The sequence below is a fragment of the Silene latifolia genome, chromosome 11 (genome assembly GCF_048544455.1).
Source record: "Silene latifolia isolate original U9 population chromosome 11, ASM4854445v1, whole genome shotgun sequence".
In the NCBI taxonomy this organism is placed as follows: Eukaryota; Viridiplantae; Streptophyta; class Magnoliopsida; order Caryophyllales; family Caryophyllaceae; genus Silene; species Silene latifolia.
In genome coordinates this window covers 56897547-56921413 of record NC_133536.1, presented here as the reverse complement: position 1 = coordinate 56921413, position 23867 = coordinate 56897547, and the positions used below count along the sequence as shown (strand labels likewise).

The 23867-nt window shown below is 36.8% G+C and overlaps 1 non-coding gene across 1 annotated transcript; it reads right to left on the bottom strand.

Moving 5' to 3' along the window:
• Window positions 1-6396: 6396 nt before the first annotated feature.
• LOC141616448 (small nucleolar RNA R71) lies at window positions 6397-6503 on the bottom strand. Its single transcript, XR_012530796.1, has one exon. It is a non-coding gene; the product is annotated as a small nucleolar RNA R71 (small nucleolar RNA).
• Between the last annotated feature and the right edge of the window lie 17364 nt (window positions 6504-23867).

Below are 23867 nucleotides of genomic sequence, written 5' to 3'. Positions count from 1 at the left end.
AATAATATAAATCCCTGATATTCCTTTTACAAGATTTAATATGTAAACACACTTATTGTGGAGGACACTACTCCAACAACCTCTCACTTGTCCGACACAAGTGTGCGCTACCAATTCTCTTATCCAATAATATTTTCCACTCAATGCAAGATGTCTTTCAGGTCGTTCTTGCACGTGATCATATCATAAAGTGGTTTCCTCGATCCGAAGAATGAATGTCTGACCGAATAATCTACTATAGATCTCATCCGAGCGTGGCCACGCATTTCCAGTCACCTCTCCTCGAGTGGCCTTGAGATAAAATATGACATAAATGGACAATCCCGTTGACCTATTTTCTTCGTTCGATACAGATCACAATGACCCAGCAAATGCTCATCGGCCTCCTTTTACGGCGCGACTTAGAACAAAAACCTAAGCCACCGGAAAACCGCACCAACTCAGAAAAATAGTCACCAGTCTAAAGAATTAACTCGAAGGAATAAATAGACATCCTCGCCACGACCTAGCAACTAAGGACTCTATAAATGGTCACTGTACGACAAATCGTCTCACAATCTGCCTATGTAATCGACCAGCCATCTCAATGGCCATATGACAGTCGAACTTTTCATCTATCGCCTTACAATCTAGTCACTCCGAGACGTCACCTCATTAAGTAACTAGGGACAAAAATGCAATGTTAATCCAGTTCACTTTAATAGGGTTCGACGTTGTCACTGCAACTTATTTGGACAAAACAAAGTATTTAAATTCAGATATAAAAACTGAATACAACGATAAATGTAATTATCATATATGAAATAATAAATACAATATCTTATTTATTACATATCGTATAATTTACAACAGTTCTGGCATTCGTCTCAATCCCATAGAAACTACATGACTATCATGTTTAGCTTGAGGCAATGACTTGGTTAAAGGATCATCGATGTTGTCAGCTGTCCCAACCTTACAGACTGTAATTTCTTTCCTTTCAATCAAATCTCTAATTATATGAAATTTCCTAAGTACGTGTCTAGACTTGTTACTAGACTTGGGCTCTTTTGCTTGAAAAATTGCCCCACTGCTATCACAATACAAAGTGATAGGATTCTCGGCGGTCGGAACTACTTTCAGTCCCTCTAAGAATTGCCTAATCCAAAAAGCTTCTTTTGCAGCTTCAGAGGCTGCAATGTACTCAGCTTCCGTTATAGAATCAGCAGTCACAGACTCCTTAAAACTTCTCCAACAAACCGCCCCTCCGTTCAACAAAAAGACAAACTAGCCTGGGATTTCAAATCATCCCTATCGGTTTGTAAACTGGCATCCGTATAACCTTTTATACTTAATTCAGATTCTCCTCCAAACACTAAGAATGAATCCTTAGTCCTTCTCAAGTACTTCAGAATATTCTTGATGGCTATCCAGTGACTCTCACCTGGTGTTTTATGATAACGACTCATCACTCAAAGCATATGAGACGTCAGGACGAGAACACATCATAGCATACATGATTGATCCAACAACGGAAGCATAGGGAATCGATTTTATGCGTTCAATATCCTTAGCTAGGCTTAGTAGGACACTGTGACTTACTCAAAGTAATCCCACTGCCTATAGGTAAAAAACCTCTCTTGGAGTTTTTCATACTGAATCGGTCAAGAAGCTACTTATCGATATAAGCTTCTTGACTCAAAGCTAATATCCTTTTGGATCTATCCCTATAGATCCGGATACCCAAGATGCGCTGAGCTTCTCCCAAATCTTTCATTTGGAAGTAGATTTCCTAACCACTTCTTGACAGAAGCAAGCATATCTACATCATTCCCAATGAGTAATATGTCGTCCACATAAAGAAGTATGAAAACAACTTTACTCCCACTAAACTTCATGTATAAACATGATTCCTCAACACTTTGAGAAAAACCATTCTATTTAATAACATGACCAAAACGATGATTCCAACTCCTTGACGCTTGCTTAAGACCATAAATGGATCTCTTAAGTTTGCATACTTTATTATGATTTTTAGGATCAACAAAACCTTCAGGTTGTGTCATAAACACTTCCTCTTCCAGAAACCCGTTCAGGAAGGCGGTTTTGACATCCATTTGCCATATCTCATAATCATGAAATGCAGCAATCACTAACATTATCCGAACAGATCTAAGCATAGCAACTGGTGCAAAAGTTTCATCATAATGTAAACCATGAACCTGGGTGAAACCTTTTGCCACCAATCTAGCTTTGTAGACATCTTTATATCCATCTATGCCGATTTTTTAATTAAATATCCACTTACACTAAAGAGGTCAAACATCTTTCGGTTAGTCAACCAGGTCCCATACCTGATTTTTGTACATGGAATCAATCTCGGATTGCATGGCCTCGAGCCATAACATAGAGTCAGAACTAGTAATAGTTGCTTTGTTGGTCTTAGGTTCATCACTTTCCAAAAGTAAAACCTCATAGTCACCATCTTCCTCAATAACACCAAGGTATCTATCAGGCTGGGGACTAACCCTCTCTGACCTCCTAGGTTCAGAAAGAACAATAACCGAGTCAGACGTAGAAGGAACATCTTCCTGTACTGTCACATCCGTTTGTGGCTCTTGAACTTCATCAAGTTCAAATTTTCTTCTACTCTGTCTCTAATACTACGGTTTTATGAGTCTTAAGGTACTCTATCGAGTGGGACTTACTCTGTCGAGTAAGTATGGTTTTACGCAAAACAGTAGTCTGCCTGATGGCTACTCGATCGAGTTAGCTTGGCACTCGATCGAGTAAGGGTCACTCGATCGAGTAAGTGACTTACTCGATCGAGTAAGTTGGTTAACGGGTGATTTGCGACGGGTTTGTTAATAATGCAGATTAATATATATTCTTTCATCATCTTTTTCCTAAAACACTTTTGCAAACCTAAATCACAAACAAGGAGAAGTTTCAAGTTACGTTGCTTAATCCCTTCGCATTATTAGCAAATCCCGGAGCTAGAAGTGTCGGTTTTCATCGTTCTTTATACCTTTGTGATCCTTGCGTCGTGGGTAAGTTCTACATATAATTTTCTTATCATTTTGTTAAGATTGGTTAAACGTTAATTGAGGGATTTTGGGGTTTTTGGTGGTTATATGATTGTATGTATGTATGTATGTATGTATGTATGTATGTATGTATGTATGTATGTATGTATGTATGTATGTATGTATGTATGTATGTATGTATGTATGTATGTATGTATGTATGTATGTATGTATGTATGTATGTATGTATGTATGTATGTATGTATGTATGTATGTATGTATGTATGTATGTATGTATGTATGTATGTATGTATGTATGTATGTATGTATGTATGTATGTATGTATGTATGTATAGGAGAAGGATTTGTTGAGGAAAGATTCTGAGTTAGCTGCTTGATCGTCTATTGTGGTGTTGCTTTCAAGGTAGGGTTTCCCTACTCGGTATTAATTACATGGCATGATTAGTTTGATGTTGTTGGTATTGTTGATATTGAATAATTATCGTATTGGTTTCTGATTTGGTGGTTGTTGGTAAAGTTACTGTGATTACTGTATAACTGTCTGTGATCTTTGGGGTGCGTCCCTGGCTGAGTGGAGTCACTTGCGGGAGTGGCTTCACGCCCTTGATTAGCCTTTTGTGGAACCCGCCACAGGAGGAATGTGCACATTAATGAACATGGGTTTATCGCTCAATGGAGATGAGCGAGGCTTAGGTGGGAACGGCTGCGGTTCCCTACTGGCGGCGAGGAGTACCTGTTGCGATGGGTACTCTGGCAGGACTACACACTTTAGTGTGTAGTCAGTGATGTGGAGATTGGAGTTGTGTTGAGTTGTTTGAGTTGTTTGTATATTTGTCTCATCGTGGTTTGATTGTGTAATTAGTACTGACCCCATTATGTGTTCTAAAAACTATGGTGATCCATTGATGCGACCATAATTGGCGCATATTTAGCCCCCGAATTACCATTGTTTCCATGCTTTTTAGTGCCTATTTGGGTCATTTCTTATCTTTAGTTCTTTGTTTTGCATATTCTTTGAGATTTTGATCCCTTGGTAGGAAAGGAGTAGGAATCTTGCATTTTCATGGCAAAACGAGGCTAAATTGATCGTATTCAATGACCAAGCATCAAGGAGAGACAAGACTAGAAGGTCTTTGTACATATTATAGTAGAAGAGCAATGTTGAGAAAAGGATCCTTGAGTCCCCAAGGAAATCCCCAAGGAATTCATGAAGAAAAGGGAAGAAAAGAAGAAGAATTGACGCTGCCAGACAATCCGAACGGATTGTGTACAATCCGCCCGTCCGTCCAGCCCAATCCGAGCGTCCCTCAAAGGAATCCGCTCGGATTCCCCCAGCACAATCCGAGCGTCCCTCCCTTGGATCCGCTCGGATTCCTCAGCCAAGATCCGGCCGTCCCGACTCCCATCCGCACGGATTTCAGTACAGCACGTTTTCGTTCTTCAAGCCACGATTAGAGAAGCCCTTCTCTCAGAAAATACCGGAGTCTCCTTGCTCAACTTAAAAAGTGTAATTACTAGTTTAGCCCTTAGTTAACCCTAATGCATCCTCCCTAATTTTCACTATAAATACCCCATTAGTCTAATTAGAGGAGCATGTTCTTCTTATCAATAATTAGAGTAGTTAATATCAATCAAATTTCTCTTCAATATTGTAATCAAATATTAATCAAGTTTTAATCCAAGTTTTAGTTCTTTAATCTCTCTCTTGTTCTTCATTTATTTTGGGTAATTAGAAGATTATTGGGTTTATTGGGAGATTGACAACCTTCCATCAATCATCAAGTTCTTCTATTATTCTTTGCATTATTATTTTGGAATCATTAGTAGGTATAATCTCTTAATCCCTTTTTAATTATTGTTAATTACTTTCATTTATTCATCATGTTTCATTATGTTAGTATGATTGACAACCTTTCTAGCATGATCAATATGATAATGAGTGAGTAGTCTCTTAGCTAGGGTTTAATGGGTGATTAGGGGAAACTAACATGGGGAATGATTCATGCTTAAATTAATATGCTTTCATAATCTTATTTGCTTGCTTGTTTTGATCTTAATACATGCACATGTTATATTTGATGAAATGCTAAGCCTATGAATCCTTGCATTTACTATCATCTCCTATCTTTTCAATGAGACTTGTAAGACATAACCCAACTCGAGTCTTGTTAGACCATGCATGTGTTGAGTAGGAAAGATTAAGTCGACTTGTAGGTGTTGTACAATCTAATCGATTCGGCTCCGGGACCCAAACTTTCCTAGGATTGTAAGATATAACCCAACTCAATCCATCACAACAATAATTGCTTGCTTATAATTTGAGAACATGTTTGTATGATCATATCCCATGATTCCCCTATGAACCCATGACACCCTAGTGCCTTTAATCAATTGTTTACACCCCTCATTTTATTCATCTTGCTAGTTTATTTTCATTGTTATTTTAGTTTAGTAACCTTCTACATCAACCCAATTTGTGACACCCCTAGACACTACTAGTTACAATAGAATTCTCATTTCAATACCCGTCCCTTGGGATCCGACCTTTACTTGCCTCTTTACTAATTGTAGAGTTGTTTGTGAAGTATAAATTGTGTTTTGTATCGACCATTGACCAACGACCACATATGCTTAATTGTGCACACCAAATGGTCCCGATGAAAAATGGCGCCGTTGCCGGGGACGGTGTTTAATTGATTTAAGATTTCTTTTATTGTTATTAGTTGTGTCTTTTTCACCTTGGGGAAGTAAAACTCCTCAAGGTTTGTTCTAATTGTTTTCGAGTTGTTTGATATTTTGCATGTCTAGAAGGTTACAAAGAGATTTGTTACCTTTTGACCGTGAAATCGAAAGAACCTTGACGAATAATAGGAGACTTGTTAGGAGGAATTTGGGAGGTGTTGGTGAAGTTGTTCAACCCACTAGTGAGTTTGTCAATCCTTTCGCAATAGAAGGAGAAGAAAACCCATTAAACAATACCACACAAAATCCACCTACAATGCCTAAATTCTCGTCACACTCTATACCCACCGAGGAGGATCTACCAAATGGTACTCCTACCCCGCAACATCTCACCGGAAACTTTATTGCCAAGTCCGCCTTCATCCAACTAGTTAAGAGGAGCCAATTCGGGGGAATGCCTAGTGAGGACCCTCATTCTCATATGGAAACCTTTTGCGATTATTGTGAAGCTATCTCTCAAACGGGCGTGACTCAAGACCAAATAAGATGGGTCTTATTTCCTTTTTCGTTAATCGGCACCGCAAAGCAATGGTTGAAGGTCCTTGATAAGGCCACCCTTGGAATAGATTCTTGGAAGAAGTTAGCTCTAGCTTTCTACAAAAAATTCTACCCACCGGAAAAGACTAACATGCTAAGAGCTCAAATCACGGGTTTTAAGCAAAGGGATGAAGAATCTTTGTATGAAGCTTGGGAGCGGTTCAAAGGTATTTGTCGCTCATGTCCTCACCATGGACTTAGCGAATGGTTTTTAGTGCAACAATTTTGGAATGGTTTATATGAAGATTCAAGGAACATTCTCAATATGGGATCAAATGGAATGTTCACCGAAGTTGATGACAATCAAACATGGAACAAGATTGAGGAAATGGCGGTCCATAATTCACAATATAGTAGACCTCGCAAGGCTACTAGAGGAGGAAAGTATGAAGTGGACTCCGTTACTCAATTGGGTGCTCAACTTAGTGCTCACATTGACACAATCAACTTGAAGTTTGAACAAGCTATTGCTAGACTTGAGGAAAACTCAAAATCATCAAAGCACCATGTCAATGCCATGACGGCATCCTCATCAATCCCAAGCGGGATATGTGAGAATTGTGGAACCTTGGGTCATGACTCAAGTGAATGTAGGGGAACAACCGAACAAGTTAATGCTTTCCAAGCTTACAAAAGTGGCACCCCTTATTCAAATTTTTACAATGAAAACACCAAGTTCCATCCAAATCTCTCATACAAAAGCCAAAATGTTCAAAACCCTCAAACAACATACACTCCACCACCCATGAGAAATCAAAATCAAAGACCCTTTTACAATCAAAACCAAGGCTACCAAAATCAAAATCCATACAATCACCAAAATGACCAAGGTTTTGATGTCCAAAAAGCGGTCCTCCAAATGCAAAAGAATCAACAAGAATTTTTCACTCAAATGCAAAAAGATAGCCAAGCAAAAGACACCACCATCAACAACATTCTAGCTCACACCAAGATGTTGGAAACACAATTGACCCAACTAGCATCTTCAAGCTCACAAAGACAAAAGGGGCAATTACCACCTCAAGGTAATCCCCCTAGACATGAAACGGTTAGTGCCATTCACTTGAGAAGTGGTACAAGATATGAAGCACCGAAGGAGCAAGTTGAGAATGAAGTTGTGAGAGCTACTGAGAATGAAGTTGTGGTGCAAGGTCCCAAAGAAGGGGAATCATCAAAAGAAGAAAGTTCAAAGAAAAATGAAGACAAAGCCAAAGAAAAGGAGCCCATTGTGATTAGACTTACTTTTCCAAGTCGTCAAGCCAAGCCCAAATTTGATGATCAACTTGGAAAGTTCATGGAGATTGTGAAGAACTTAGAAGTCTCCATTCCTTTTACGGAATTAATCAATCACGTTCCGGCCTATGCAAAGTACATGAAAGATATCCTCACAAAGAAGAAGTCGATCCGGAAACTTGAGACTATCGCCTTCACTAAGGTGAGTAGTGCAATACTTCAAGGGAGTTCACCTCCAAAGTTAAAGGATCCGGGAAGCTTCTCAATACCGTGTACCATTGGCGACACGACGATCAACAAAGCCTTATGTGATCTAGGGGCTAGTGTGAGTGTCATGCCGTACTCGGTGAGTAAAAGGTTGGGAATGGGAGAGCTTAAATGCACCAATATCACTCTTCAAATGGCCGATAGATCGACGAAGACACCATTAGGGATATGGGAAGATGTCCCCGTGCGAATTGGGAAGTTTTTCATCCCGGTGGACTTTGTCATTGTTGATATGGAGGAAGATTCCAACATTCCAATCATCTTAGGAAGACCTTTCCTACACACCGCGGGTGCGGTGATTGATGTGAAACATGGAGAGCTCACTCTAGAAGTGGGAGATGAAAGCATAACTTTTAATCTTGACAAGACCATGAGAGCTCCTCGTTTGCATGAGCCATGTTTCATGATTGACCATTATAGCCGAAAAGATGAAAGGAAGAAATCGGAACTCCAATGGAGGAAGAAAGTTGAAGATGCTCCATTCAAAGAGCAAGTGAATTGTGACAAGGAGAGCTTGCAAAGCTCATCAAAATCAACCAAGGAAGAAGATGATGGCCTCATTGGCCAAGAGAAGAAATTGGGAGAGTTGTCTCCATCTAAGCAAGAGATTTTCAATGATCAACTCAATGAAGTTTGTGGTCTTTGGGACGACGAATTTGAAGGGATCTTTAATCCCTATATTGGGCATGCCATCGATCATGATCAACAACAAGGGCCACGGTCTATTGAGGACCTCTACCACAACAATGAACAAGCTTTTGATTACTTCTTCAAGGTGTTAAGCAACATCAACAACACCTTGAACATGCCCCCTTGACATCTCATCAAGAATGAGAGTTTGGTGGAGTCCTCCCTAAACCACCACTTGTAAATATTTCTAACTCCCTAACTTACTTTTAAATTTTTGTATTGCATTTTTTTTTTTTGTCATTTTTGGATTTTATTTACTTTGATCAAAATAATTGTCATGAAAAGAGAGAAGTGAGGGAGGGATTAACAATTTTAATTGATGTGTAGTGCTTTACCTTAGTGTGGGGATGGCAATTTCCTAGGCTATTCATGCCTTAGTAGTGCCCCCACAATGAAGAACACAAGTTTTGAAAGAAAGAAAGAAAGAATGATAAGGGAATGCGTTTGTGCACGGATGGAACTGAATCCGTGTACACAAGGACCAATCCGAGCGGATTCCTGAGAATCCGCCCGTCTGATGAAGATCCGAGCGTCCTGCTGAGAAGACGCCCGTCTTGGGCTGAGCTGAAATTGCAAAATTCTTGACTGTCAAAGAATCCGAGCGGATTTCTGGAAAGACGCCCGTCTCACAGAATCCGTCCGTCTTTTGGAAAAGACGCCCGTCTTTGCAGCTGAGAAAAACAAAGAAAAATCTCTGGACTAGAATCCGTCCGTCTTGCACGAAATCCGCCCGTCCCATCACAGAAGAATCCGAGCGGATTCCCCAGAATCCGCCCGTCTCTAGGCGGGATTTTGAAAATTTTAAAGCTGTAGAATCCGCACGGATTGCGCCCAATCCGCACGGATTGTCCCTGCGTTTTGAAAAATGTCGAGCTCTTTATAACCCATCCCACCTTCATTCATTCATTCATTCATTCATAAACACTACCCACAACATCAAAACCCTCATCCTCTCCATCTCAAAAACAAAAACCCTCAACAAAATCCACCAAAATCAAATCAAACCATCCTTCAAACAACAAATCAATCACTCCATCTTCAACAACAATCAAAACCAAGCAAATTCTTCAACCTTTGAGTCGATTTTTGTTCTCATAAAGGCAAAGCCTTTCACCTTCAAATCGATTTGGGCATTCTACAAATTGAAGATTTTTGACTCTTTACTTGGTTAGTTTATCAAATGGCAAGAACAAAGGGAGCAACAAAGGCAACAAAGGCACCAAAAGCAAAGGCTCTCTCTCTCAAAGGCAAAAAGCTCTACAAGCAAAGAAAGCTTTGGCAATGGTGGTAGCAACACCAAACTTGGAAGCGCAACCACAACAACAACAAACTTCTATGGGAGCATCACCTTCTACTCCGGTAATCGATCAACTCTTGCATTATCCGGAGGTAACTTTCATTTCCGATACCCATAGAAATACATTTGCCAAGTTTGCTATGAAACAAATTCAATCCACCAAATTCATATGTAAAGATGCTTTAGAGAAATTAGGTGTTCTTGAACAAACAAAAGCCTTTTTCAATGCCATGGGTTTGAAGAAATTATTTGAAATGAAGGAAGTAACATACCCCTCCCTTGTCTTGGAATTCTTAAGTTCTTTAAAAGTGACAAAAGTTGAGAATAGGGAAAATATTGAGTTTCGTCTAGCTAACACTAGTAGACGCATTACCTTTCCGGAATTGGGTGAAATTTTGGGTCTTAGCGATGAACATAAATATTATAAGCAATATGGGAAGTATGACCCCGAGCCTCTTTGGGAGGCAATCTCCGGGAAGAAATTTGAAGATTTTCATGCTTGTCGTTCTCTTTTGGTCCATCATCCGGGCATAAGAGTATGGCACAAAGTTGTGGGAAATACCATAATTGCTAGGAAAGACACCAATCATTTCACGGGACTCGATTTTATTCTCCTTGAATCAACTTTGAATATTGGAAGAATTCACACCAAGCCTTACAATTCTTTGAGGCTATTGGTTGATAGATGGCTTCATGTAGATAGTGGGAAGAAGGGTACAACCGTTATTGTTAATGGCGGCCTAGTCACGGTCCTAGCCAAGCACTTTGATCCTAATTTCAATAAGGATAACAAGTACAAGGCAAAGGAAGGTGGCCATCTTATTGATATGTCCATCATGATTAACAAGTTCAAGTGGGTTGCTCACAATCCCCTTGACACCAAATTTGGGTGGCTTACTAGTGAGGCTCGATCATTCACTTTACCCGCAAAGATTTGCCGTCTTAGTGTCCACCGGACCAACTATTTACTTCCCCTATCCGAAGAAGCCGAGTACATCATTCAACAACAAAAGGGTGATCATGAAACTCCCTCCTCTTCCATTGTTATACCACCTTACCCCTTTGTGTATGAAGAGTTCAAACCGCAAGGAATTGAAATTGGGAAAGACTATGTCACTCTTCTTATGCAAGTCATGCACAAGCAAGCTTATGAAGATCGGAAGAATGCTTATTTGGCTCAATATCCTCCCCTCTTACATCTAGCTAGGCAAGGACTCCTTGATCCATCTTGTCCTTTGCCTAGTTGGGCGGATAGAGAAGCCTTATTTCCGGGTGCATCTAGGGACGTGGTGGAAGACAATGAGGTTGTTGGAAATGGTGAAGAAATTGATGATAATATTGAGGAAGAAGCAAGTGGAGATGAAGAAAGAGATGGTGAAGATAATGATGAAGATGATGATGAAGAAAGTAATGAAGAAAGTGCCAAGGAAAGTGGCAATGTTACCACTTCTCATGAGGGAAGTGGTGATGATGATAGCATGATGGAAGACTAGCCTTGGAGACTCCTACTCTCCCATGGTTTGTCTATATCTCTTTGTACTATATTTCATTTTGATCATTGTTGGTTTAGTCCTAGCAACATCAAAGGACTCACACCTCGGTTCCATTGAGGTGTTCTTTATTGTTCCCATTTTTGAAAATCCAAAATGACAATCTAGTTTCATGCATAGCATAGTGTGTGCATGAACTATACCCATGCTTTGACATTAGCAATAGTGTCTTATTTGGTTTGGGGAAGTTAATGCATACACAACGGGAGGTAATCTAAATTATCCTCTCCGTCATAACAAAAACCATGCATCATGTAGTATAGCTTAGTGTAGAATTGCATTTTGCATAGAAATCATGCATCATCTTTGCATAATTTCCATCATTTTGGCCATTGAGGACAATGCCCATATTAGTGTGGGTATGGGAATTCTAACACTTAACTTTTATTCAAAAACCCATAAAAATTGAAAAATTTCAAAAAATCATAAAAATTGAAAAAATTGAAAAACCAAAAACAAGTTCATTTCCTTTGTATATATTGTCTTGTATATATTGTGTTTGTTCATCCTTGTTCACTTTGATTGACTACGCCACATCCGAGACATGAGGATATTGAAGACCGCATGGTATGATCTTTCCAATCTCCTTTTTCCTCTTTATGTTAATGACTATGTGGCTTTATTTTGATTGATGCGGTAAAACAATGTGAACTTAGGATTGCATTTAGTTTATTTGTCATATTAGTTGGTAGAATCATTTGCATTAGGATGTATATATGTTAGTTGCATCATGGCATGTAGTTTGCATGTTAGAAAATTTTGCGAAACCGTCTATTTCGGAAGCTTGACAAGTGTATATAGGCCCTAGTAGATGCTTTTTATTCTTAAGACTTTGCTTGTTAGAATGCTTGTAAAACACCCTAGGATGTGTCATGCTAGTATCCTTTGACCCATGGTTTAAGGCCGAGTCAAGAGTACCTTGTGGTGTGATAACTCCTTGGCTACCGTTTATTCCAAGGTGACCCTTAAAACCATGCATACTTCTATCATTCATCCATGTTCTACCACATTTTTGTCATCAAAGGGAATGGGCACAAAAAGAAATCAATTTGAGTTCAATGAAATGAAAAGTGAAAGAAAGTTTGCAAAAAAATGCATCAAATGAAAAGAGGAGCAAAAATAGAACTCCTAAGCTTCAAATACAAGGCACCCTCGTTACTAATTGGGGTGACTTTGAAAATGTTCAAAAAGAAATGCAAAAAGTTGTCAAGTATAGAAATGCCAAAAATCAAAAAGAAATGGCAAGAAAGTGTTCTCAAATGTCATATGCCACAATGAAATTGGGGGGAAAAACAAAAATGAAAGCAAACTCCCAAAATGAAACTCAAATATCTATTGATCCCTTTATCCATCGTATCCATTTTTGTGCATGGTAGAGAGGGGACGACCCTTCTTCTTGTCTAGGCAAGAGGGGGAATTCCGCGATCCTCCAGTGTTTCTAACACCATAGGGAGTCTACTCTTGACAAAAGCATTTAACGATTGAGGACAAAGGTACCCTAGCTTGACACCTTTTGGAGGTGATTTATTGGTATCCTTCTAGGCTTAGTAGTTTGAATAAATTGCATCTATGAAGGATTGTGTACCCTTGAATTGCTTCCCTTGTAGATAATTTCCGCCACTTAGATGAGGAAAGTGGCTATTCTTTTTGTAGATGCATCCATTATGTGATTTTTGTGTGCTTAATGTTTGGATGTGTCGCCATTTTGGCAAGACCCACCTTGCCTTGCAAGAAGGCATCCTACCTCATGGTTGTCTTGTTGTGAGTTGAAGGGGCGGAGTGAGACCCGCTAATTGTCTCATATCGGCTATTATTATTAGGTTAGGTTAGTATTGGTCCTAGTCTTTGTCACCTCTTTACTCGGGACGAGCAAAGGTTCGGTTTGGGGATATTTGATGCGACCATAATTGGCGCATATTTAGCCCCCCCCTGATTACCATTGTTTCCATGCTTTTTAGTGCCTATTTGGGTCATTTCTTATCTTTAGTTCTTTGTTTTGCATATTCTTTGAGATTTTGATCCCTTGGTAGGAAAGGAGTAAGAATCTTGCATTTTCATGGCAAAACGAGGCTAAATTGATCGTATTCAATGACCAAGCATCAAGGAGAGACAAGACTAGAAGGCCTTTGTACATATTATAGTAGAAGAGCAATGTTGAGAAAAGGATCCTTGAGTCCCCAAGGAAATCCCCAAGGAATTCATGAAGAAAAGGGAAGAAAAGAAGAAGAATTGACGCTGCCAGACAATCCGAACGGATTGTGTACAATCCGCCCGTCCGTCCAGCCCAATCCGAGCGTCCCTCAAAGGAATCCGCTCGGATTCCCCCAGCACAATCCGAGCGTCCCTCCCTTGGATCCGCTCGGATTCCTCAGCCAAGATCCGGCCGTCCCGACTCCCATCCGCACGGATTTCAAGACGTTTTCGTTCTTCAAGCTACGATTAGAGAAGCCCTTCTCTCGGAAAATACCGGAGTCTCCTTGCTCAACTTAAAAAGTGTAATTACTAGTTTAGCCCTTAGTTAACCCTAATGCATCCTCCCTAATTTTCACTATAAATACCCCATTAGTCTAATTAGAGGAGCATGTTCTTCTTATCAATAATTAGAGTCGTTAATATCAATCAAATTTCTCTTCAATATTGTAATCAAATATTAATCAAGTTTTAATCCAAGTTTTAGTTCTTTAATCTCTCTCTTGTTCTTCATTTATTTTGGGTAATTAGAAGATTATTGGGTTTATTGGGAGATTGACAACCTTCCATCAATCATCAAGTTCTTCTATTATTCTTTGCATTATTATTTTGGAATCATTAGTAGGTATAATCTCTTAATCCCTTTTTAATTATTGTTAATTACTTTCATTTATTCATCATGTTTCATTATGTTAGTATGATTGACAACCTTTCTAGCATGATCAATATGATAATGAGTGAGTAGTCTCTTAGCTAGGGTTTAATGGGTGATTAGGGGAAACCAACATGGGGAATGATTCATGCTTAAATTAATATGCTTTCATAATCTTATTTGCTTGCTTGTTTTGATCTTAATACATGCACATGTTATATTTGATGAAATGCTAAGCCTATGAATCCTTGCATTTACTATCATCTCCTATCTTTTCAATGAGACTTGTAAGACATAACCCAACTCGAGTCTTGTTAGACCATGCATGTGTTGAGTAGGAAAGATTAAGTCGACTTGTAGGTGTTGTACAATCTAATCGATTCGGCTCCGGGACCCAAACTTTCCTAGGATTGTAAGATATAACCCAACTCAATCCATCACAACAATAATTGCTTGCTTATAATTTGAGAACATGTTTGTATGATCATATCCCATGATTCCCCTATGAACCCATGACACCCTAGTGCCTTTAATCAATTGTTTACACCCCTCATTTTATTCATCTTGCTAGTTTATTTTCATTGTTATTTTAGTTTAGTAACTTTCTACATCAACCCAATTTGTGACACCCCTAGACACTACTAGTTACAATAGAATTCTCATTTCAATACCCGTCCCTTGGGATCCGACCTTTACTTGCCTCTTTACTAATTGTAGAGTTGTTTGTGAAGTATAAATTGTGTTTTGTATCGACCATTGACCAACGACCACATATGCTTAATTGTGCACACCAAATGGTCCCGATCATCCATTCGGGAATGGTGAGCAGTGGTTAAACAGGTATGAGAAGATACGCATGGGTTAGCTGGGATGAGTCACCACGAGGCAGTTTAGAGTCTTCCGCTGTTTTACTTTAGTTGTTTGACACATTTGGATTTTGAGAACTTGTATCGTACTTTTATCAGTTTTGGGTTTGATCATGTAATCACTTTAAACCGTACTGTTATTTAAATTATGTTTCTTCATTGTCATTTTATTATCATTGCCTCGGGTAACCGAGCTAGTGACGGTCTCATACCTTTAGTGGTCCTGGTAAGGCACTTGGAGTATGGGGGTGTCACAAAGTGGTATCAGAGCGACGATCCTGAAACCTGTAACCAATGAACCTAAAGAACATAAGGAGTCAAATTAAAATGAACCCGAGGTAGAAGTTGTAGGAGTTAATGCAAAGGCTTGGGAGACGTCCTAAAGTCGCGAATTCGCCCTACAATTTTGAACCGGTCACATGGGGTACCTGTCGGGATCGTTATGTACTATTCTTGTGTTTGCATATCTATATAGTAACATGTGGTGTGAATTAATGGGTGTATGTATGTGGAAGGTGGAAATGTGAAATGGAGGATGATGGTTATGTGGGACATATGTTGGATGATTATAAAGCATGAAAGTAGATTGTTTGATGTGTAGTGTGGCATGTTCAATTTATGAGAAGTATTTTGCTTGTATATATACATATATATATATGTATATATATATATATAGAATTAGGATCACATGAGTCCACCCTATCTTTTTGAGTCCGTGAGTCCATGATACAATATCACACGCTATACTACACAATATCACAGCTTACAGTTTCACACGTTATACTAAACAATATCACAACTGAAAAAAAAAGTTTTAGAAAAAAAAATTCGAAAAAAAAATCGTGATATTGTTTTGTAATACAATATCAAACGTTATACTAAACAATATCACAGCATACATTAAAATTTTTTTTTAAAAAAAAAAAAAAAAAAAAAACTTTTTCGTAAAGAAAAATTTGAAAAAAAAAAAATCGTGAAATTATTTTGTAATACAATATCACACGTTATACTAAACAATATCACAGCTTAAAAAAAAGGAAAAAAAAATCGGAAAAAAAAATTTGAAAAAAAAAAATTCCAAAATTTTTTTTTTTTTCGTAAAAAAAAAAAAAAAAAAAAAAAACTTTTTCGAAAAAAAAAAATTCGAAAAAAAAATTGAAAAAAAAAATTCGTGATATTGTTTTGTATAGTGCGTGATATTGTTTTATGGACTCATGGACTCAAATATATAGGTGGACTCACCGGATCTTGCCTCTATATATATATATATATACATATATATATATATGTACATATATATATATATACATATATATATATATACATATATATATATATATAGAATTAGGATCAATGAGTCCACCTTCCTTAGGTGAGTCCATGAGTCCTAATCTTAGCCATTAGATTATAACAAAATCAATGGCTAAGATTAATTCTGAAAATAAAACTCCATATAAAAGCCCAACAAACCACAAGAAACCCTAATTTCATTCATTCACTCACTTCTCCCTGATTCCCACTTCTCTCTCTAAATATCAAAACCTCTAAATCTCTCCTCTTCCTCCTCCCATCCCGCCACCACCGCCTCTCCTCCCGACCACCACCACCCCTCCTTCCGACGCCGCCACCACCGCCCCACTTCTCCCCCCTATGTTCTGCAAACCTTGGCCATAACCCGAGGCCTCCATCGACCTCTCCTCTTTTGCCTCCCTCGGCACCACCCGCCGCTTCCACGCCTTTTCTTCTTCTTTTTTTTTTTTTTTTTTTTTTAATTTTAAACTTTTCAAATCTGAAAACTGTGTTGTTGGTGGTTGGAGATGGTGGATAATGGTGTTCTCGCCGCTACACCGCCTCTCTCCCTCCCCCTTTCTCTCTCTCTCTCTTTTTTTTTTTCAGATTTGATTAGTGGTTGACGTGGGTCATGTGGCGGTTGTGGTTGCCGCAACTCTTCCTTCATGTGGCGGTTGTGGCTGCCGCAACTCTTCCTTCTCCGTTTTTTTTCTTCAGATCTACGGTTGGTGGTTGTTGTGGTGCTCTGTGGTTATGTGGGGGTGTTGGTGGCTAGTGGCTACCGCCTCTCTACCTTCCCTTTCTGTTTTTTTTTCCTTTTCTTTTTCAAATTTATGGTGGTTATTGTTGTTGGTGGTGGGTCTTTTGTGGGGATGGTGAGTCGTTTTTTTTTTATTTCATCAGATTGGATTTTTTGTTTTCCAGATTGGTGTGCGTTGGTGTGCGTGGTGGTGGCGGTTGTAGGGGGACGTCATGTCAGTTGGTGAAGGTAGTGGTGGTTGTTAATATAAAATTTCAGTGGCATGGGTTAAAGTTACAACGCATATGGACTAAAGTTACGCTTATATGGACTAAAGTTACGCTCTAATATGGACTAATTATACTTGCCAAGGACTTGAATTACATAAATTCAAATTATAATCCTAAACAAAAAAAAAGTTTCAGAAATAATGACTAAAGTTACAATCGTAAAAATTAAAGTTACATTCATAAAATTTCAATATTTGCATAGAATTTATAAATCGGTAAAATTCAATAAATTCAAATTTATATATTAAAAATTATTTAAAAAGAATAAAGTTTTAATTTTTAGCATTAAAATTTTACTCGTAAAACATTAAAGTTTTATTTATAAATCTGTAAAAATCAATAAATTCAAATTTTAATATTAAAAATTGGCTAAAAAAATTAAAGTTTCAATTTTTAGCATTAAAGTTTCATTCGTAAAACATTAAAGTTATATTTATAAATCTAAAAAATTAAATAAATTCAAATTTTAATATTAGAAATTGGCAAAAAAAAAAAAAATTAAAGTTTCAATTTTTAGCATTAAAATTTCATTCATAAAACACTAAAGTTAAACTCAAAAATCAATGTATGTATTTAAAATAAAATTTTATAACATAAATTTAAATTTTTATTTATAAAAAGACTTTAAATATTAAAGTTTTAATTTTAAAGAATTAAAGTTACACTTATAAATTAAAGTTTCATTTATAAAACATTAAAGTTTTCATCTTAAAAATTTAAAATCTAAACCATCAATCTTAGAAGATCAATGGCTTGGATTAGGACTTAGTGGACTCACCATTTTAGGTGGACTCATTTGAACTTGCCTCTCTCTCTCTCTCTCTCTCTCTCTCTCTCTATATATATATATATATATATATATATATATATATATATATATATATATATATATATATATATATATATATATATATATATATATATATATATAGTATTAGGATCATGTAAGTCCTCCTCTTACATGTGAGTCCATAAGTCTCATTGTGAGCCTTTGGATCTTGAAAATGAAGGGGTAGGATGAAACACAAAAAAAAATGGTTAATCCTCTAATTTTGCTCTCTTTCTCTAATTTTCTTATTAACTCCAATAGTTCTCATCACTAATCATTCACCTCTCATTATCACATCTCCGCATTCTCTCTCTATATCTCACTTCTCCATATTCTCTAAAAAAACCCAAGAAAAAAAAACACAAAAAACCAAACAAATAAAAAACCCAAAAAATCCAAATAAATCATTTACTCATCTATTCTTCATTCATCATTCACCTACCACCACCCACCGGCCACCACCACAGTCGCCAACCCCGCCGCCGCCACGACGTCATTTTTTTTAAATTTTCGTTTTTTTTTTAATTTTTTTTTTATTTAGCTTGATGTTTGGGTGTTGTTTTTATTTTTTTGTTGTTTTTTTCTCTCAAATATCGTCTTGCTAAATAATATTGTTTCAAATTTGTGAGTTTTTTTATTTTAACTTTAGATCTACTAAAATATATCAGTTTTCATTGACCCGTTTTTTATTTCATTTTCGTTTTTTTTTTCAATTTTGATGTTTTGGTTCTTTTTTTTTCCGGTTATTGGCATTCTTACAAATTATAGTTTGATTTTAGTACTAAATCTGTTAATTATGAAATCTCATTGTTTTCTTTTTTTTTTCACTAGATCTTTGATTTGTTTTACCATTTTTCAAATTTGATTTTTTAAATCTCCTTTTTTACTTTTTTTTCTTGTTGATATCGCTTTGTTAATATTCGTCTTGTTATAAATATTTGTCAATTTTCGTATTTAAAATTTTGTCTTGGTATTGTGTGATTTCGTATTTATTAAACTTACTTTTTCGGTTAAAATTACACCTTTTGCCGTTAAAATTACACCTTTTTCCGTTAAAATTACACTTTTTTCGGTTAAAATCACATTTTTTTTCCTGTTAAAATTACACTTTTTTCCGTTAAAATTACACTTTTTAACGTTAAAATTACACTTTTTTCCGTTAAAATTACACTTTTTTCTGTTAAAATTACACATTTTTTCCGGTTAAAATTACACTTTTTTCCTTTAAAATTACACTTTTTTCTGTTAAAATTACACTTTTTTCCTTTAAAATTACACTTGTCTTCATTAAAGTTACATTTATCTCTATTATTAAAGTTACACTTATCCATACTAAGGTTACTCTCTCAATGACTAAAGTTACGCTTTTGGACTAAAGTTAGACCAATTGGACTGAAGTTACACAAATTTGGACTAAAATTACACAATTTGGACTAACTAATGGAGTTATTTGTAAATAAACTGTAACTTACACAATTTGGACTAAAGGTACACAAATTTGGACTATAGTTATACAATTTGGATTAAAATTAAACTTTTATGGACTAAAATTATACTTCCGTGGACTAAAATTACCCCTTTGATAGACTAAAGTTATACATTTGTGGATTAAAGTTACACATTTGTGGACTAAAATTACACTTTTTTGGACTAAAATTACACTTTTATGGACTAAAATTACACTCATAAAACGATAAAAGATATATACTATCAATGTACTAAAGTTACACTTTAGTGGACAATGATTGAAATTGCACAATCTCAATGACTCAAAACAAATGAATTGGGTAACTTTAGTCCAAATTGTGTATTTTTACTCTAAATTTAGTCGTAAATAGTGTTATATTAGTTCAAACCAATTCAAATTTATTCGTAAATAGTGTATTTTCAGTCCAAAATTGTATTTTTGTCCAAATTTAGTCGTAAATAGTGTATTTTTAGTTCAAATTTTGTATTTTCAGTCCAAAATTGTATAATTTCAGCTCAAATTTAATTGTAAATATTGTATTTTAGTCCAAATTTAGTCATAAATAACTCCATTAGTTAGTCCAAATAGTCCAAATAGTCCAAATAGTCCAAATTAGTTAGTCCAAATTATCCAAATTAGTTTGTCAAATTGTTCAAATAGTCCAAATTAGTCTGTCTAACTTTAGGCAAATAGTGTAACTTTAGTCATTGAGAGGGTAAACTTAATAGAAATAAGTGTAACTCTAACAGAAAAAGTGTAATTTTAACAGGAAAAAGTGTAATTTTAATAAAAAAAAGTGTAATTTTAACCAAAAAAGTGTAATTTTAACAACAAAAAGTGTAATTTTAACAGAAAAAAGTGTAATTTTAACAAAAAAAAAGTGTAATTTTAACAAAAAAAAGTGTAATTTTAACCAGAAAAAGTGTAATTTTAACAACAAAAAGTATAATTTTAACAGAAAAAAGTGTAATTTTAACAGAAAAAGTGTAATTTTAACAAAAAAAAGTGTAATTTTAACAAAAAAAAGTGTAATTTTAACAACAAAAAGTATAATTTTAACAGAAAAAAGACGAGATTTTAGGGTATTAACAAGACAATATAACAAAATTCAGAAATGCACAAAAAATTCACAAGACAATATAACAAAATTCAAAAATGCACAAATAAAAATCGAAAATTTGAAACAATAAAAAAAAAACGATCTCTTTAAGGGTATTAACCCATTTTTTTCTGAAAATGTGAAACAATAAAAATAAACCCGATTTCTTTGAAAATGTCACACAAACCAAAATAAACACCAACCATACTAGATCTAAAATAATAAAAAACCGAAATTAAAAAAATCAAAAAGAAAAAAACCGATAAACAAGATTTCAATGGTGGATTGATACGTGCATTTTATATACTCTTTTTGGCCTTTTTATGCACGTATTTTTATGCTACTATCGTAGTTTTATGCTACGAAATGCCCCGAATATGCTACTTTGGTTTGTTTTGTCTTATTTGCAGGAATGGACCAGAAAGTATTGAAATCGAGCCTTTTACCGTCCGTTTAGCATGCATTTGGAGGAAGAGTGAATTTGGAGCGAGAATGTACCTATTTTGAGATGCGCAAAGGAGTAAGATAGCTAGGCGAGCAAAGGAAGAACTTCAAATTGCTAGTGCCTACTTTGAAGAGCCATATCTCGAGTTCTACAACATATATTCAGGTGATTCCAATTGGAGATGAAAGTTTGTCCTCTTAGCTTTCCAACGCCACTGGAATCGCACTGTTTTCCCAAGTAACGAAGAAATGGCAGCCGTTTGAAGTTCAGTGCGCGAAGCAGGAAATTGTGCGCTGGAAAGTACTCGATCGAGTACAATTATGTTCGATCGAGTCCTTTTTCTACTCGATCGAGTAGTTTCAATTTAAGGTTTACTCGATCGAGTATATTTTCTACTCGATCGAGTGGTTTGAGCTTAATTTTACTCGATCGAGTTGTTTTAAACCACTCGATCGAGTGGAATTGCTATGGGCTCGGGCTTTTCTTAATCGTTTTCGCATTAGGTCAAATAAATAACCATATTTCTTATAAATAGGGAGGATAAACGTCATTTGTAATCTCTTCTCCTCTCTTATCATCTGATACTGGGTTCGTACACTGTTGGACGCTGCTTTCTTCTGCTATTTACCTCTCTTTATTCCCGGATCATTATTTTCGTAATTTATTCTTCCCCTTTACTCTTATCTAATGCTTATTTCTTCTTTATCTCTTCCTTTTATTCTTGTTATCTCTTTTATCATCATGTCTAGCTAATTCCTCTGCTAGGATTAGGGGAGTCGATGGATTATGTTAATTGCTAATTAGGTTTATAGATCTGTTGATGTAGTTTTGTGTATGTTGTTAATCGCTGCCTTAACTGTATCTTGCTAGTTGATTCGAAGCAATTAGCCTTTTATATTGGTAAACCTTGACCTGGACCGAAAGGTTGGAAGGGGTGAGACCTGCAGTGAACAATATGATGCTTTAGTGAGGGCGAAAGTTAAGCTAATAGCTTTTTAGGGCGAATTGAGACCGAAAGGAGATATTCGTTGCCCCTTAGACCGACACATCGACTGATCTGTAACCTTAACTGCGTTTGACTGACGTTCATTGATGACCCGACATCCTAGTTCCCTTCTCTTACTGTTAATTTCTCTTATCTTTATTTCTCTCGCCTTAATCTCTTTAGTTTAGTCAAAACAATTCAAACCCCAAATCATGACATTAGACAGACCGAATAGACAAGTGAATAGTAAACCGCCTCCCTGTGGAGATCGACCCTACTTACCGCTGACTTCTATTAGTAGTAGCTAGGTATTTATTTTTGGTACAGAAACGACCGTATCAAATTTTGGCGCCGTTGCCGGGGAGGCAACTACTTTATTTATTTGTTTAATTCTGTCAGTTTTTAGCCTCAAGGGATTTTTCCCTTGAGGCCGTTCTCATCTTTTTATTTAGTGCTATTTTGATAGGCCTTACAGGTTCTACCTAGACAGTTCTAGGTAAAATATCGTCAAAGGGAAGGCTTGAGTACCTTTGACCCGTCACCTATGTCCCATTATATGGCGCAGCAGGTGATTTACTGCGGGAGATGTGGTGCTGCTGAGCACAATGCAGCCTTTTGTATGGCAGAAAATGACGAGGTCCTCGAGTTCAGGCTTTGGGGACGAGCTAGCCATTCCTCTGTAGTTGTGCCACCGCATCTACCCTATCAACGAGGCTACCAAGAGCCTCCGTTTGTCTGGCCACCGCAACAACAAGATCCTCCTGATATACGGAAAGAAGAGATTGCGGAGCTGAAATCTTTGTTGGAGACACTTGCATCCAAAAGGCAAGAGTGTGATAGACGTATGGAAGCTCAACTCATTGAGCTGGAGTCTGGAATTGCTCAGTTAGCAGCTGAGTCGGATAGTAGCCAACCAGAAGAGGTATACTTTACCGAGAGCGGTTTTTCCCATGAAGAAACCGTGTTACCCAATGCTGAGGATGATTTTTATGACTCGGATTACGAATTTCTATCATATTTCACTGCCTTACACGAGGATTTCAGCACTGTATAGGAAGATTCACTCGATCGAGTGACTTATATTAGTTGATCGAGTGAATTTCCAGAAAAAATGTTCGATCGAGCAGTTCAAGGCACTCGATCGAGTGAAAATCAGGAAGGAAGTTCTCGATCGAGTAGTAATTCTACTCGATCGAGTAGTCTGGCCAGCGAGAGCATTGATTCGTCATGTGGGTTCATTTTCGATGACGATTTTTATGAAGATAATGGATACGGTGAATCTCCCCTATTCAAAGCCGAGTTGGATGCACTTGAGGCTGCGATTTACGGGATGAAATCCATTGAGGAGGGTGACGAGAAGGAAGCCGAGTCGGTAATTGCTCCTAGCACGGAAGAGGTAATATCTTTCTTTGTCAATGATTCCGTCATTGTGAGCGACCAACCCGAGGTAGTAAACAATAATTTTATTATTGTTTTTTTAAATAGTACATTGCCTCATTTGACTTATGCTTCGCATTCTAATGCTTTACCCTCTCCCAGTTGGTCAATAAATTTAATGTCTTTTCACCGTACTTATCGTCATAAACTTGTTAATCTGAAACGGAGCCCTACTTTATTGTCAATTGCTCCTGGGCTCCTCTATTTTGTGGATAAATTTAGGAGCTCTCATAGG